The sequence below is a fragment of the Triticum aestivum genome, chromosome 3D (assembly GCF_018294505.1).
Source record: "Triticum aestivum cultivar Chinese Spring chromosome 3D, IWGSC CS RefSeq v2.1, whole genome shotgun sequence".
Classification (NCBI taxonomy): Eukaryota; Viridiplantae; Streptophyta; class Magnoliopsida; order Poales; family Poaceae; genus Triticum; species Triticum aestivum.
Window position 1 is genome coordinate 566,513,306 of NC_057802.1, and position 16,041 is coordinate 566,529,346.

The window sequence follows — 16,041 nt, forward strand, 5'->3', positions numbered from 1 at the left end:
AGTTCCAAAGTCAACTACAATCATTACAGGACATGTATTGAAAAACCGAATATAGCCGATCACCGAATATCTCTGGCCAAACGTGTTCCAATAGAAGAAATCCAAACCATATTGTGTAGCATGCTAGCATATGTGCATATCTACGGCTAGAACTGTGGCAACTGAAAATAGCCCTTTGATTGACAGCCGTGCTATTTTCATTTTGCATCACCACTTCATGTTTTTCCTGATTACAGATATTGGACTTAAATTTCAGAATTTGAATCTGACGTAGTTTTTGCACGGAAGTTCTGGAATCTTTCCTCAAATTTCTTTGGCTCCCAGTTCTTCTCTCATCCTGGTCCTTGGACGGAGTAACTTCATTCAATGTTTTTACCTGACAAAGACGGAAAGAAAAATTCATTCAATAAGAAAGAAGCGCCACAAGGAAGGAATTGAAGCATGCAGGTGGGTGATCGAAACTCAAGAGCTTGTAGTTGTACCTCATCATCGGTGACTGGTTGAATAGGTGGCCTGATATCAGCAGTAATGCTGGGATGATTAGGGTGGGCGCCGACTGCGTGCTGCAACTTGGCCACCGCTTCCTTCACCTCCGCAACCGTGGCACCGTCACGATCAATCCCAACATACAGCCGCCTAATAGAGGAAAGGTTCCCCAGACCGAAGAAAAAACCACCGTTGCCATCTTCAATTGCCTTCCGCATGCCGAAATTGAAGAGAACTGCTTCAGCCCTCGGCAAGGCTCCCTGCTGAAACATGATCTGCCTAGGCGACTCGCAGTACAAGGAGAAGGCTACCAGCCAGTGAAACCCGGCGTCGGCACCAACGGGTAGCAGCCTTTGCGCCTGCTGGGCGCTATGCAGCGCGAGGATACGAAGAGTTGGTAGGCTCCCGAGGATCCTCAGGTCCTCTGGTTGGACTTCCTTGAGACCAATGATCAGCTCAGAAAGGTTCCAAAGAAGGGAGGGCTCTCTTTCTATCCACGCTGGCATTTTTGAGAACTTGCCAAGCATGAACAAGTCAAATGTGCGAAGGTGTGGAGGGGGAACCCAGCCTTCTCCCAGGAGATCTATGGATGGAAAACACCCACGAATAACTACACTTTGGATCTTCTTTAGCTTGGATAGACACTCCACGAAAGCTTCCTCCAACTCTGACCAGCTTACATTCTGCTCAAACTTAATTTTGAGCTCCCTCAAGCTCTCGAGGTTGCGCGGCTCTTTCATGATGGTTAGGGAGGCTGGGACCCTTCTCAGCGCCTCCAAGGATGTCAGGTTACCCAACCCACCAGTTGGGAGCCTTGTGCGGTATCCATCAACATGTAGACATATCAATCTTCTTAACCCATAAATAGTACATGGAAGTTCTTCCAGATCAGGATTCTTCCTTACATCCAGCACCTGCAAGAATCGGAGCTTTCCGATCTCTGCTGGGAGCTCACAAATATCTGCACCTGCTAGACCTAGGTACCTCAGGTGAACAAAATTCCCGACATCCCTAAGTGTATTATGGGCTATGGCTACTTTCCCCAAGGTGACAACCACTTAAATCCAATACGCGCAAAACATCAAAGCTCGGAAGAGGTGGCATTAGATTAGTAGCAGGCTCAAAGATAGTAATGGACCTCACTTGTGATAAACTCATGGAAGAAAGAGATGAGGTTTGATGATCTTCCTTCTTACTTTGGAGGGATAGCCTTCGAACATTCCTTTCAGAAGACATTATATCCTCATTCTGATCCAGTACAGTAACAAAGTTTTCTTGATTGGACAAGCAACAGATGAGCTCAAGCACCATATCATGCAAATGACAACGTGTGACATTGCCTTTAAAATCTATGCATGGCTGGATCATACCTTTGTTCACAAGCTCAGTGAAGTAACTGTGCCCAACGTCAAATAAGCTACCATCCTTAATTTGATGTTGGATAAAACCTTCGGTGATCCATTTCCATATCAAATCATCTCTATGTATCTCATGATCTTCTGGATATATACTCAGATACAATAGACATGTCCTCAGATGGAAAGGTAGGTTATAATAACTTAGGGCCAATATTTTCCTCATGGTCTCCACATCGGGACTATTTCCATGTCCAGAACCAATAGAGTCACATACCTCATTCCACTCCCTTGGATTTACCATTTTACTAGGTTGATCCAATAGACTAGACACGGTAATGATAGCAAATGGTATACCGCCACATTTTTTCAAAATCCCCAAAGATACTTTAGCCAATTGTTCAGGACATTTACCCTTAGAGCCAAATATTCTTCCATAGAACAATAGTTGAGAGCTCTGTAGGGTAAGGGGATCTAGCTTAAAAGAACCACCAACTTTTGTAGCAATATCAAAGTCAGGAGTTGTTGTGATTATTATTCTGTTTGCACAACTATTCTCATTCAAAGCACATTTGATTATTTGCCATGATTGTATCTTCCATATGTCATCAATAACAATGAGGTACCTGTGAACCACAATAAATACTACCTAGTTAATTAAGTGAAATATATCGAATAAACATGGAACTTTTTGAATGCCACTATAAGTTTGCTAGTGCACAGAGAATGCATATTTAGGATAGGTAAAAAACGAGGACAAAATAAGTAAAATATGAAAATTAATGAAGACAACAGAAAAAAATATGAAATTGAAAAAAAATTCCAGACATATATGAAACTATTAAAAGCTGCATTTACAAATGTTCCCGAATATCTATTCATACTGTCAACATCCTATGTAAAGGGTGAAATTATGGTTAATAACATATTATTAAAATTACTGGTTTGAGATATAAAATACAAAATATCACCAAGATAAAAGATATGAAATTTGTATCAAGGCAAAAAATTGTGAAGATGGACAGATCGATGGAGATATGAATTATTTATGGAAAATAGTATTTCCATTATTCCAAAAAGACTGAGGATTCTCACTATAAAGTTCATGGATGGACGAAAATAGCAAGAAACGTAGATAATTTACTTGTTCCAGACGGATTTATTTGCCTTACGAACTTAGGATGGCATTTTTTCGCCCTGGGCATACTTGGCCAGGGACACAAATAGAAAATAATCAATTATCGAATGTGTGCATAGTAAGTACAGTTAAGGGAAATGAGAAAGTAAGGTGTGATTTTTACGTACCTCTTGTTGCTAAGGAACATTCTGATTTCATCGATAAGTTGTGTTTCATCCCATGACGCTTCATTGATATGAACATATTTTTGCTGATCAAGCTGATGTAGCATCTTTTTGAGAATCCTTGTTATAACAGGATTCTGAGACAGGGAAACGAAGGCTGCACATTGGAATTGTGACTTGAGGCTGTCGTAGACAGCTTCGGCCAGAGTTGTCTTGCCCAAACCACCAAATCCAACAATGGAGACTACCTCCGTTGGATTTTTTTCATCTGTCAACCTCTTGATCAGCTCGTCCCTCGGCTCATCGATGCACACAAGGTCGGTAACCTTGTTGTAAAGAGCTGATAGACGAGGATTGAGAGTTGTCGTCGCGGCTACATTCACAACGAGACCATCGACTCTATACCTGTCACGCCGGGCAGCCACGTCCTGCATTTTCTCCTTGATGTCCTTGATGGCATCGGCGATGCGACGCCGTGTTTTGCCTTTGGTGAACAAGGTGGATATCTTGTTCACGAGCAGCTTCAGGCCAGCGGAGTTGGCGGCGGGCTCGAAGCCTTCCACACGCACCAGGAAGCGATCAACCACATCCTCCATGTGGTAGGACAAGTCCCTGACGTCACTCACCCAGAGCTTGACCTGCTCGTCGAGCTGCTCCAGCGGAACTCCGGCCACCTTGTGCAGGGCAGCATGCATGCTCATCATCTCGTTTGAGAGAGAAGCCACGTCTTTCTTCACCCTCTTCTGCAGCTTTTGTACTCCTCCTTGAGGAGCTCGCCAAGCTTGGGGAGGAGCGAGCCCATGGCCCCTGTTAGGAGATTCATGGTGATATCTTTCCGTGTCTCTCTCAAGCTACCTCTCGCTCAACTTGCTTTGCTGTTTGTTTGAAAAGTGCGAATGGGTGCTAGCTGTGTGGGAAAGGCTGCATATGCAGGAGCGCTTTTTATAGAGGCATATAGCCCCAGCTGTTGAACATGTGTACGTGTACGTAGGTCTGGGTCTTATATGCAGTACCTATAGAGTCTGTCTCCCTCTGTATGTACATGTATCTTAGGAGACAAGATACCGGTCGCACCCCTTGTACCTATATATATGTGCCTAGTGCAGGATCAATCAATTATCGATGCACCAAATCATTCTCTATATGGTATCTATCGCAAGTCGATCCTCTCGCTTCCGCTAACCCTAGCCGCCGCCTCGGGCCGCCGCCGTCGCCGCGATCTACCGCCGCCCCACGCCGCCGCCACCGTCCCTCCTCCCCGCGCGCCCTCCCCTCCACGCCGCGCCGCCTCTCCCCAAGCCGCGCCGCCTCCCTCCCCACGACCTCGCAGCCATGTCGTCCAACGCCTCCACCTACTCAAACCCCTTCGCCATCGACCCTGCTGAGATCCGCGACATCAACGTCCGGACGAGCTTTACCCAACGCACCCCTCCGGCGCCACCACCACCCGTCATCCCGTCGCCTTCGCCGCCAGTGTCGATCTTTGGCATGCCCGTCTTGGCCATCCCAACTCCACCGTTATGTGTCAAATTCTTCAGAGTTTTTCTTTCTCATGTAATAAGGTCAACGATCATACTTGTGAGGCTTGCCGTCTTGGCAAGCACGTTCGTCTTCCCTTTAGCGAGTCTACAAACATTTCCACCTTTCCGTTTCAGTTATTGCATAGTGATGTTTGGACGTCCCCGGTTGCCAGCAACACGGGCTATTTATACTATCTGGTGATATTGGATGATTTTTCTCATTATGTGTGGACATTCCCTCTCCGTCGCAAGTCCGACGCTCTTGCCACACTCACAGCCTTTTATTCATATGTCACCACACAGTTCGGTCGTCCTATTCTCGCCTTGCAAACTGACAACGGCAAGGATTTTGACAACGTCGCCGTCCGCAGTTTACTTGCGTCCCACGGCACCATCTTTTGCCTCACATGCCCCTACACGTCTCAGCAGAATGGTCGCGCTGAGCGCATCCTTCGCACTCTTAATGACTGTGTCCGTACGTTGCTCTTCCACTCCTACGTGCCTCCTCGGTTCTGGCCGGACGCGCTCGCGACCGCCAGCCTCCTCATTAACATTCGCCCATGTCGTTTCCGCTGGAACTACACTCCTCACGAGCTCCTCTTCGGTGTGGTTCCATCTTATGATGGTCTGCGCATCTTCGGGTGTTTCTGTTATCCTAGCACCGTGTCCACTGCTCCTCACAAACTCGCACCCCGGTCGCTTCCTTGCATTTTTCTTGGTTATCCTCCCAACACCAAAGGTTACCGGTGCTATGATCCACTGTCCCACCGCTTTTTCACTTCGCGGCATGTGTACTTTGATGAGCTGGTGTTCCCGTTTCAGCAGGTACCGTCACCTTCGGCGTCTCCAGCGGCGCGGTTCGCCCCTGCCTCCACCTCTGGCGGACCGCCCAGCCGCGCCCCGGAGTCGGCCCTGCCCGCGCCGGCGGCCCCTGGCGCGGCGGCTCTTGCTGCGGCCCCTGCCGTGGACCCTGTCGCCGCGGCCCGCCCGGCGGCCCCCATTCCCGCCGTGGCCCCTGATGACGCGGCCTCCTCGGCCGCCCCCGCCGCGGCCCCTGTTGCGGCCCCCGCCGTGGCCCCTGTTGCGGCCCCCGTCGCTGCGGCCGCACCCCTCACCGGTGTGGTCACTCGGGCTCGGACCGGGACACTTTGTCCCAGCACGCGCTACCCGTCGGACGAGTACGCGTGTGCTGCATCCACCTCGGCGCCGTCTCCGCTACCCACCTCCGCTCGTGCAGCCCTTCGGGATCCGAACTGGCTAGCTGCGATGCGTGAGGAGTTTGACGCCCTGCAGTGCAACCGTACGTGGCAGCTTGTCCCGCGGCCTCCCCGTGTCAATGTCATCACTGGCAAGTGGGTCTTCCGCCACAAGACTCGCCCCGATGGTTCTCTCGAGCGCTACAAGGCGCGTTGGGTGGTGCGCGGCTTCCGCCAGCGTGCCGGCGTGGACTTCACCGACACCTTCACCCCGGTTGTCAAACCGGGCACGATTCGAGCCGTCCTCCAGCTTGCTGTTTTCTCGCGCCTGGCCGGTTCACCAGCTCGATGTGTCTAATGCTTTCTTGCATGGCCATCTCGACGAGCAGGTGTTCTGTCAGCAGCCTACTGGTTTCGTCGACACCGACTATCCGGACCATGTGTGCTTGCTCTCCCGTTCTCTCTACGGGTTGAAGCAGGCGCCTCGGGCCTGGTACCAGCGGATCGCGGCCTTCCTTCAGCAACAGGGGTTCCGGTCCACACGGTCCGATGCCTCCCTGTTTGTCTATCACCAAGGCCCCGCCACCGCGTACCTCCTACTGTACGTCGACGACATCATCCTGACTGCCTCCTCGCCAACACTACTTCAGCAGATCACAGCTCGCCTCGGCACCGAGTTCGCCCTCAAGGACTTGGGGGCTCTCCACTACTTCCTCGGCATTGAGGTAGTGCACCGGGCTACTGGCTTCTTCCTGCACCAGCAGAAGTACGCCTACGAGCTTATGGAGCGAGCGGGCATGCTTAACTGCAAGCCTGCTCCTACGCCTGTCGACACGAAGGCTAAGGTGTCCGTCGTCGAGGGTTCTCTGGCGTCCGACGCTCCCTTCTACCGCTCCATCGTTGGTGTGCTTCAGTACCTCACACTGACGCGTCCGAACATTCAGTACGCTGTCCAGCAGGTGTGCCTTCATATGCATGCTCCTCGTGACACCCATTGGGCACTCGTGAAACGTATACTTCGGTACATACGTGCACCACAGCCATGGGTCTCACTCTGACGGCATCACCTGACACCAGCCTTGTCGCCTACTCCGACGCCGACTGGGCTGGGTGTCCCGACACTCGCCGCTCCACCTCCGGCTACTGCATCTACCTCGGGCCCTCTCTGATTTCGTGGTCGTCTAAACGACAACCCACGGTCTCACGATCGAGCGCCGAGGCTGAGTACCGGGCCGTAGCCAACGCCGTCGCGGAGTGCTCTTGGCTACGACAACTACTTCAGGAGTTGCTATGCGAGGTCACCAAGGCGACGCTTGTCTACTGTGACAACGTCTCCGCGGTCTACCTTGCTGCCAACCTGGTCCATCACGGACGGACGAAGCATATTGAGCTCGACATTCACTTTGTCAGGGAGCACGTCACACATGGTCATGTTCGTGTTCTACATGTGCCCACCTGTGACGCCCGGATAATTAAGCTACAATAACCTATGCTAATGATGCCACGTCACCTCTGTCAGAGTTGCTAATCTCGCATTAGTTCAAAAAACCGATTCAAAATCCAAATTCAAAAACAAGCCAAACGATAAAAGTTTTTAAAAAATTAAAACTTAAATGTTCGGGTTGTGCCAAATAATGCATAGGTAATTATGGTGGAAAAATCACACCTTTATAAAATATTAAAATACTCTAAAATGAATAAAACAAGGGCTAAATCAATTATTTAAATGCTTTTAGGATAGTAAATGAATACAAGTTAATTAATTAATGTGCCAAATTATTTGTGGCAGTGGTATGTTTTGAAAAACTATTTTAGGTGCTACTTTGGTATTTTATAAAACTAAGTTTATTAGAATATAAACAGAAAACAGTAAAAGACAATAAACAAAAGAAAAATCAAAACTAAAACAAAAGACAAAAGGCCCCCCCTCCCCCGGGCCGTTCGGCCAACTGGGCATCCAGGCCACCGGCCGGCCCAACTAGCCACCGTCCCCTTCCTCCTGTTCATAGGGGGGGATCGTGGCAGAGATCCCCCGGCTGTGGCCGAGGCATGTCGCCGTGGCGGCCATCCTCGCCTCCCCGACGGCTACAAGAGCCCCCAGACGCCCTCATCCCCTGGATCGAACCCTAGTGCCATTCCCTCCTTCCCCGCGCCACTTTTCTTCTCCCCTGCGCACACCCGAGCACCTCGTCGCCATGGCCGTCGTCGATTCACGCGCCCACCGTCGACCTCGGGCCCAAGGACCTTGTCCAGAAGAACCGGCACCGTCTGCTACATCGTCTATGCCGACCAGGTCGAGTTGGGATCCCCATCAACGAGCGCATCATCGTCTTCTTCCTCTGCCCGTCGGCGATCTCCTTCGATCCGCTGCCGTTCGTCAACCCCAGCGTCCATGAGCCGTCCGCACGACCTCAGGGTGAGCACCACAGAAAAAGCCCCCTATTTCCTATTCGATTCCACCCTGTAGTTGCTATCCCACCTGTAGCCGACCCCGTTGTTCGCCTTGGCCGCTAGCTCGACCGTGTCGAGCTCGGCGAGCCTCGAGCGCCTCTGCCCCGTGCTCTCGCATGCCTATGGCCGTCGTCGTTCCGCCATGGCCGCGCGCTCGCCGCGCCCGCACACGCCCGTGGCTGCGCTCCCGCGAGCCCCTGCCAGTCGGCCGTGTTCCCCGTGCACGCCTGCCCCTGCCGCTGCTTGCTACTGCTACTGTGCTGCCTACCGCTGCTCTGTTGGCCGCGTAGCTGCTGCTGCTGGCTGCACTGCTGTACTGCCGCTGCTGCTATATTGCTTAGCTGCTTAGTTCCTGCCGCTTTAGCTGCTGCCGAGCGTTGCTTGCTGCTGCTAATGGACATGGCCGTGGCTATGCTATGTGTGTGGGTGTGCACAACCATCACTGGCCGACCGTGCAATTAGATTAGGGACTAATTAGTAGTACTAGCGAGGTTAGTTACTACACTATGACACAGGGCCCCACTATTAATTAAAGAAAATGACTAACATAATTAAGCTAGAGAAAATGACAAGTGGGACCCACAACACTATTTACCTTTTGACCAGTCAACTTTTGACTGGGTCAACTCAGTCAATGACCCCACCTACCAGCCTGATATGCAACACCCTAGGTACATTCCCTGGGTACCCGTAGCAATTTCTTTTTGTTTTCGAATTAATAATAAATCAAGGAATTTCAGAAGAACTTTAAAACTTTAAAAAATTATATAAAATAATCCGTAACTCGGATGGAAAAACTTTGTATATGAAAATTGCTCAGAACGACGAGACGAATCTGAATACATAGCCCGTTCGTCCGCCACATATCCCTAGCATAGCGAGCACGCAACTTTCCCCCTTCAGTTCATCTGTCTGAAAACGCGAAACACCGGTGATACTTTCTTGGATGTTTTTCCCCTTCGCCGGTATCACTTCCTACTGCGTTAGGACACACCTAGCACCGTTCATTGTCATGTCATGCATTGTAATGCATATGTTTGCTTTATATTTATTGTTTCTTCCCCCTCTTCTCTCGCTAGACACCGAGACCGACGCCGCTGCTACCCAGTACGACTACGGTGTTGACGACCCTTACTTCTTGCCAGAGCAACCAGGAAAGCCCCCTCCCCCGCTTGATCATCAGATACCGCCTATTGCTTCTCTCTACTGCTTGCATTAGAGTAGTGTAGCATGTTACTGCTTTCGGTTAATCCTATTCTGATGCATAGCCTGTCATTGTTGCTACAGTTGTTACCCTTACCTGCTATCTACTGCTTAGTATAGGATGCTAGTGTTCCATCAGAGGCCCTACACTCTTTTCCGTCTGCAATGCTATACTACTGGGCCGTGATCACTCGGGAGGTGATCACGGGCCTATGCTATATACTTTATACTGTTACATTACTTATGATACTGTTCGGAGATGGGGGCTGAAGGGGCAGGTGGCTCCATCCCGATAGAGGTGGGCCTGGCCCTGGTCGGCATTTGCGGATACTTAACACGCTTAACGAGATCTTGGTATTTGATCTGAGTCTGGCCACTGGCCTATACGCACTAACCAACTACGCGGGAACAGTTATGGGCACTCGACGTCGTGGTATCAGCCGAAGCCTTCGTGACGTCAGCGACGGAGCGGCGCGTGCCGGATTGGACTGGAACGCCTGCTAGGCTAGGTCTGCTTCCGGCCGCCCTCGCAACGTGCAGGTGTGCAATGGGCGATGGGCCCAGACCCCTGTGCTATAGGATTTAGACCGGCGTGCTGACCTCTCTGTTGTGCCTAGATAGGGCTGCGACGTGTTGATCTTCCGAGGCTGGGCATGACCCACGAAAGTGTGTCCGGCCAAATGAGATCAAGCGTGTTGGGTTATGTGGTGCATCCCTGCAGGGAAGTTTATCTATTCGAGTAGCCGTGATCTTCGGTAACGGGACGACTTGGAGTTGTACCTTGACCTTATGACAACTAGAACCGGATACTTAATAAAACACACCCTTCCAAGTGCCAGATATAACCCGGTGATCGCTCTCTAACAGGGCGACGAGGAGGGGATCGCCGGGTAGGATTATGCTATGCGATGCTACTTGGTGAACTTACCATCTACTCTCTTCTACATGCTGCAGGATGGAGGTGGCCAGAAGCGTAGTCTTCGACAAGATTAGCTATCCCCCTCTTATTCTGGCATTCTGCAGTTCAGTCCATCGATATTGCCACTTTACACATATACCCATGCATATGTAGTGTAGATCCTTGCTTGCGAGTACTTTCGATGAGTACTCATGGTTGCTTTTCTCCCTCTTTTCCCCCTTTCCATTCTACCTGGTTGTCGCAACCAGATGCTGGAGCCCAGGAGCCAGACGCCACCGTTGACGACGACTCCTACTACACCGGAGGTGCCTACTGCTACGTGCAGGCCGCTGACGACCAGGAGTAGTTTAGGAGGATCCCAGGCAGGAGGCTTGCGCCTCTTTCGATCTGTATCCCAGTTTGTGCTAAGCCATCTTATGGCAACTTGTTTAACTTATGTCTGTACTCAGATATTGTTGCTTCCGCTGACTCGTCTATGATCGAGCACTTGTATTCGAGCCCTCGAGGCCCCTGGCTTGTATTATGATGCTTGTATGACTTATTTATGTTTTTAGAGTTGTGTTGTGATATCTTCCCGTGAGTCCCTGATCTTGATCGTACACGTTTGCGTGCATGATTAGTGTACGATTGAATCAGGGGCGTCACACCACCGATCAACAGTTTGCCGATGTCATGACGAAGGGACTACCAACCTCGACATTCGAGGGCTTTCGGTCCAGTCTCTGCATCACCGGCGACGCTTCGACTGCCCCGGGGGGGGTGTTGAACATGTGTACATGTACGTAGGTCTGGGTCTTGTATGCAGTACATGTAGTGTCTGTCTCCCTCTGTATGTATGTGTATCTTAGGAGACAAGATACCGGTCGCACCCCTTGTACCTATATATATGTGCCTAGTGCACGATCAATCAATCATCGATGCACCAAATCATTCTCTACACCAGCTAATCCTCTTGGAAGGACACATTCACCAACCAGAGCTATATGCATGAACCACCGAGAAAAGAAAGTTTTGTTCTGGCCAGTTCTCTTGAACGAAGAGGTGAGCCTATTTTATGCACCACTCTATGTGGTTGTTTGGATAACAAATTAGCGCAATTGCAAGCTCGATTGCGCAATTTGCAGACAAACCAGCAAATTGTGGCAATCCCCACAATCTAAATGTCACGAGTCTCCGGTATTAATCAGGGAATGATCCACCAGAAATATTGAGAAAAGCACCCTGGTCTAGCATTAGCCCCAACAGAGACAGAAACTATGCTCCATACACATTTGGCAGCTGAGCAACCAAGTAAGATGTAGCGTATACTTTCAGGTTATGGACAGAAACGACACAAAGAGTCATTTTAATCATGTTGTCTTTAGTGAGAATGACATTATGCCAAATTAACCAAAGCCGTATTTTGATTTTGGCAGGAATCTTGGCCTTCCATAAGTCCTTGAAGGATCTATCAGGCTCGCCGTCAGATAGATGTGCATATATAGATGGATTTGATAGAAGAATTTCTACTCTTACTCCATTTCCGTCTCGGTCTTTCTTCATTAGAATTTAGGGTAACCCTAGTTAGCAAACATCCTCCCGTGTTCAACAAATGTAAATTGCTGATCAACAATCAACCATCTCCCAAACTCAAGATTCCGGTTCCTATCAGCTAACTAATCCTTCAGTGAATTATACCCACACCATTTTTTTTTTAGAAATGGAGGAGGACCCCCGGCTTGTGCATCTGGACGATGCCACTTTATTAATTATTCACACAAAACCTTACAAAGTAATACAACAGTCAGACTAAAGCCACCGTCTAGGCAACATCTGTTGCTACTTCTATCCGGTTGATGAAGGGATGCTGATAGTCTAAGCCTAATACCAAAACAGACCTCGCAGCCAAACCTACCATCTAAGACCTGAGGTCCCAACCAGGACGCCTGCCGGGTATGGGGCACCCACCAGTCCGGCGCACTTCTCAACCAGGACGCCTGCCGGGTATGAGGCCGCCGCAGCCACCTGCCACCAATCCATCTTCAGTGTTGTACTGCTGCATCAACCTTGCCCGGTCTAACTACCGTCGACGTCACCACGACGCCAGACAGCGCCACCTCCCTGCGCGAGTCCATCTCCGCGCATCAGACGTCGAGTCTTCACGGCGCCATGCCGCAGAGATCCGCCGCCATCAATGTGTAAGCTGAAGCACCGCTCCACCAAAAAGCCTTCCACTGGTCCCTCGGTCCGTGTACACCTCCACGAATGACGCCCCCAAGCATCTCGTGCATGAACTGCCGCCATCTCTGCCAGGGACTGGACGAAAGGGATCCAGGCCGCCGCCGCCTGACCGGCCATGGCACCACCACGGTGCCTACAACCGGCGCCGTCAGGCCCACCGCGCTTGCCTGTAGATGCACACCGGAACCGCCGGCCCGCCCAAGCCCATCTGGGCAAGACCAGATCGGCGATCTCGGCCGCCGCCACAGGGGCGACTCCGCCGCGGGGAGGTTGCGCCTCCGCTGACGCCGCCGTCACGCATGCCGTAGGGATCCCCCGCTCCTTGCCGCCGGATTTGCATCGAACGATGCGCTGCCGCCCGGAAAAAACGCCACCACCACGCGAGGGATAAGGCCCCGCCGCCGCCTTCATAGGCCAGGCTTCGCCGGTGAGACTCAGGCGGCGGCAGGATGGAGGAGGCGAGGGAAGGGGGCCTAGGGCCGGCGGCGTGGTTGCCCCCTGTGTCGCCTAGGGTTGGCGACGCGGGGGTGGGTGCGTGGGGTGTGACGCGGGCCTACCCACACCAAATATCATTCAAAAAGTCCGTCATTTGTCCATTCTCTACCACCAGGGTTTTATTTCTCGGGCGAGATTTTCGGAAGCCGACGCTACCATTATCTGTCGAGGCATGTCGCTGCCGGATGATTTGTTTTTCAATAATTTGAATTTAAAATCTACAGAAGTATCAAATATAATGTGTATGCTCCTGTGACACATAGCAGACATTGTCCTAGTGGAAACAATGGGTTAAAAAAATAGAAGCGCAACAGAGATAAATCAATCGATCCCATGACCTTGGCAGAACATGCATAGCAAACTGACCACCAAGCAAGTTTGTGCAAGATATAGGTCGGAGTATATATATTTTTAATGCAAGAAAAAATTGAATTCAAAACTCGGCCGAGTTATTTCAGGCAAAAATAAACTTTTTTTGATATTTTTTCGGAGACCGGTTCTTCGGCCTCAACCTGAAAAGAAACGCATCCAGAAGAAAAAAAAAACCATATTCCAAATGTCTAAGCTGGCATATGTACTCTGCCGGTGGTACAGCTAGCGATGTGGACGCTCTGCACTTTGACAGGGAGTGATCCAAATTGTTGAATACATAATGCGCTAAACCAGCAGTGAACAGCCTGCCCCCTATCCACAACAGCTAATTACAAAAAATATGTAGACCATGTAGACGTGATGGCATCTATTCCGTACATGGTTATATGTGCAGGTCAACAGACCATGCAATATTTTAGATTGACTGTGGATGAAGCGCACCACACATTCACTCCACTGCAGGCGATCGACACCATGATTATTTTCCAGGTTTTGTTTTATTGCGGGGGAGGCGACCGTATGAAATTGACAGCTGCCATTAATTAGCTCCTTAATTAGTGGGCATTCTCCTTCAGAAAAATTAGTGCGCATTCAACTTACTAGTACATGAAGTATCATGTACAGCTAGCGAAGAGATCAAGAGAATGATTCCATGTTTGATCTTATCGCATTCTCTGCAAATGTGAACTATATTTATAAGATGTGATGCTTCACCTTTGATGTGCCGACCTCTCCACAGACCTCGCGATAACCAAGTATATATAGCTAAAAAAAAGTGTCTGTATGAACTACTCCCTCCGTCCCATGATGTAATGTTAAAAAACGTCTTACATTATGAGCCGGAGGGAGTAGTATATTTCTATCTAATTACAATTATTGACTTCCTTTAAATAGCCATATCTCTGCACTGCTTCATCGATCAGTTGCACTAACTTGGGGAATGGAATCTTGCCAGAAAAGTATACAAACTTAATACTTGGCCGACAAGGGTTTCTTCGCTATCTATCCCCCTGGACTTGGTGGATGGCAAATTCCTCGCACAGAGAAATAATAGTTGGCATAAGGCAGGTGCTGGTGAATGGTGACATCACTACTGGAAACACTGAGTTTGTCGAGCTTATAGTGAACTCTACAAAACCTAAGAAAAACTCGGCATTGTCTTTGTCGAGTTCCATTCTCGGTAAAGAGGACTCGAGTGGACTGGGCCGACAATTGCTAAAATTGCCGAGTTCTTATTATTCAGAACTCAGCAAACGGTTAAATGGCGGTTGCCGATTATTTGAGAGAAAAATCGGCAAACAGGGGTGGTAGGCGGGACGGGCCGTTAGCGGTGCTGCCAAGTCGCACAAACATTTGCCCGGTTTCAAATTGCCATACTAACGGCACGTGCGGTGCTGATGCCTCGCATATCCTAAGAGCATCTCTAGCAGACCCCGCATAAGTGGCCAAATCTGCAAAATAATCGTTTTTTGTAGTTTCAGTTAAAAAAACGAGCCCGAACAGACCTTGCAAAATCGTCCGACCCTTAAATTTTTTTAAGGAGCCCTATAAACTCGAATGCGAAACCCTCGTATATACAGTTTTGAGGACAACTTTGCCAGGGCCCTGCATACCGGTCAACGTTGGCGGTTGAGGAATCTTTGCTCCCGCCAACGCCATGAAGCTTGCCCGGCCGCCGCGCCCGTCCGCCCCGGCCACCGCGCTCGCCCGCCGTCCGTCCGATAGCCGGCCGGCCCTCCGCCCCGGCTTCCGCGCTCGCCCGTGGCTTCGCGGCTCTCGAACGGAGCTAGCTAGCTAGCACTAGTGCAGAACATGCCTTTATTACCGGTTCGTAAGGGCCTTTAGTGCCGGTTCTGCAACCGGCACTATGGAGTGGAGACTAAAGGCCCCCCCCTTTAGTACCGGTTCGGCACGAACCGCCACTAAAGGCCCACCACGTGGCGTGAGCTCGCGCTGTGGTATGGGGGACCTTTAGTACCGGTTGGTGTTACCAACCGGTACTAAAGGTTTTTTTTTTTGAAAATTTTGGAAAAAATTGATTTTTTTTCGATTTTCAATTTTCTGAATTATTTGATGATTTAATCTCTAATCACCCTCTTAACTACTCAAGTGTGGATCACTCATTCCAAATCGTCTAACTTCCCGGCCGGTCACCCATCCTCTCACTCCCCTAGCCTGAGCATGCTTAACTTCGGAGTTTTATTCCCTCTACTTTCCAAGTCTGCACTTGTTGGTTTCCTGACAATAGTAAGATGTCAATCCTATTAACCCTCAGGAATTTAGCTTGAGCATGAAGTCACACATTTCACTGTTTGAGTTTGAAACTATTGTTTTAAAAAACAATAATTATTTAGTAACACTAATATTTCTTGAATAATTAGTTTGACCATTGTTTGACCACAGTTTGACCAGATTTGACCAAAATTCAAAAAAACTGAAATAATTATTTAGTAACACTAATATTCTAGAATAATTAGTTTGACCACGGTTTGACCACAGTTTGACCAGATTTGACCAAGTTT

General features: G+C 49.7%; 1 pseudogene; it reads right to left on the reverse strand.

Moving 5' to 3' along the window:
- Nucleotides 1–245: 245 nt before the first annotated feature.
- LOC123075492 (putative disease resistance RPP13-like protein 3) lies at nucleotides 246–3,945 on the reverse strand (annotated as a pseudogene).
- Between the last annotated feature and the right edge of the window lie 12,096 nt (nucleotides 3,946–16,041).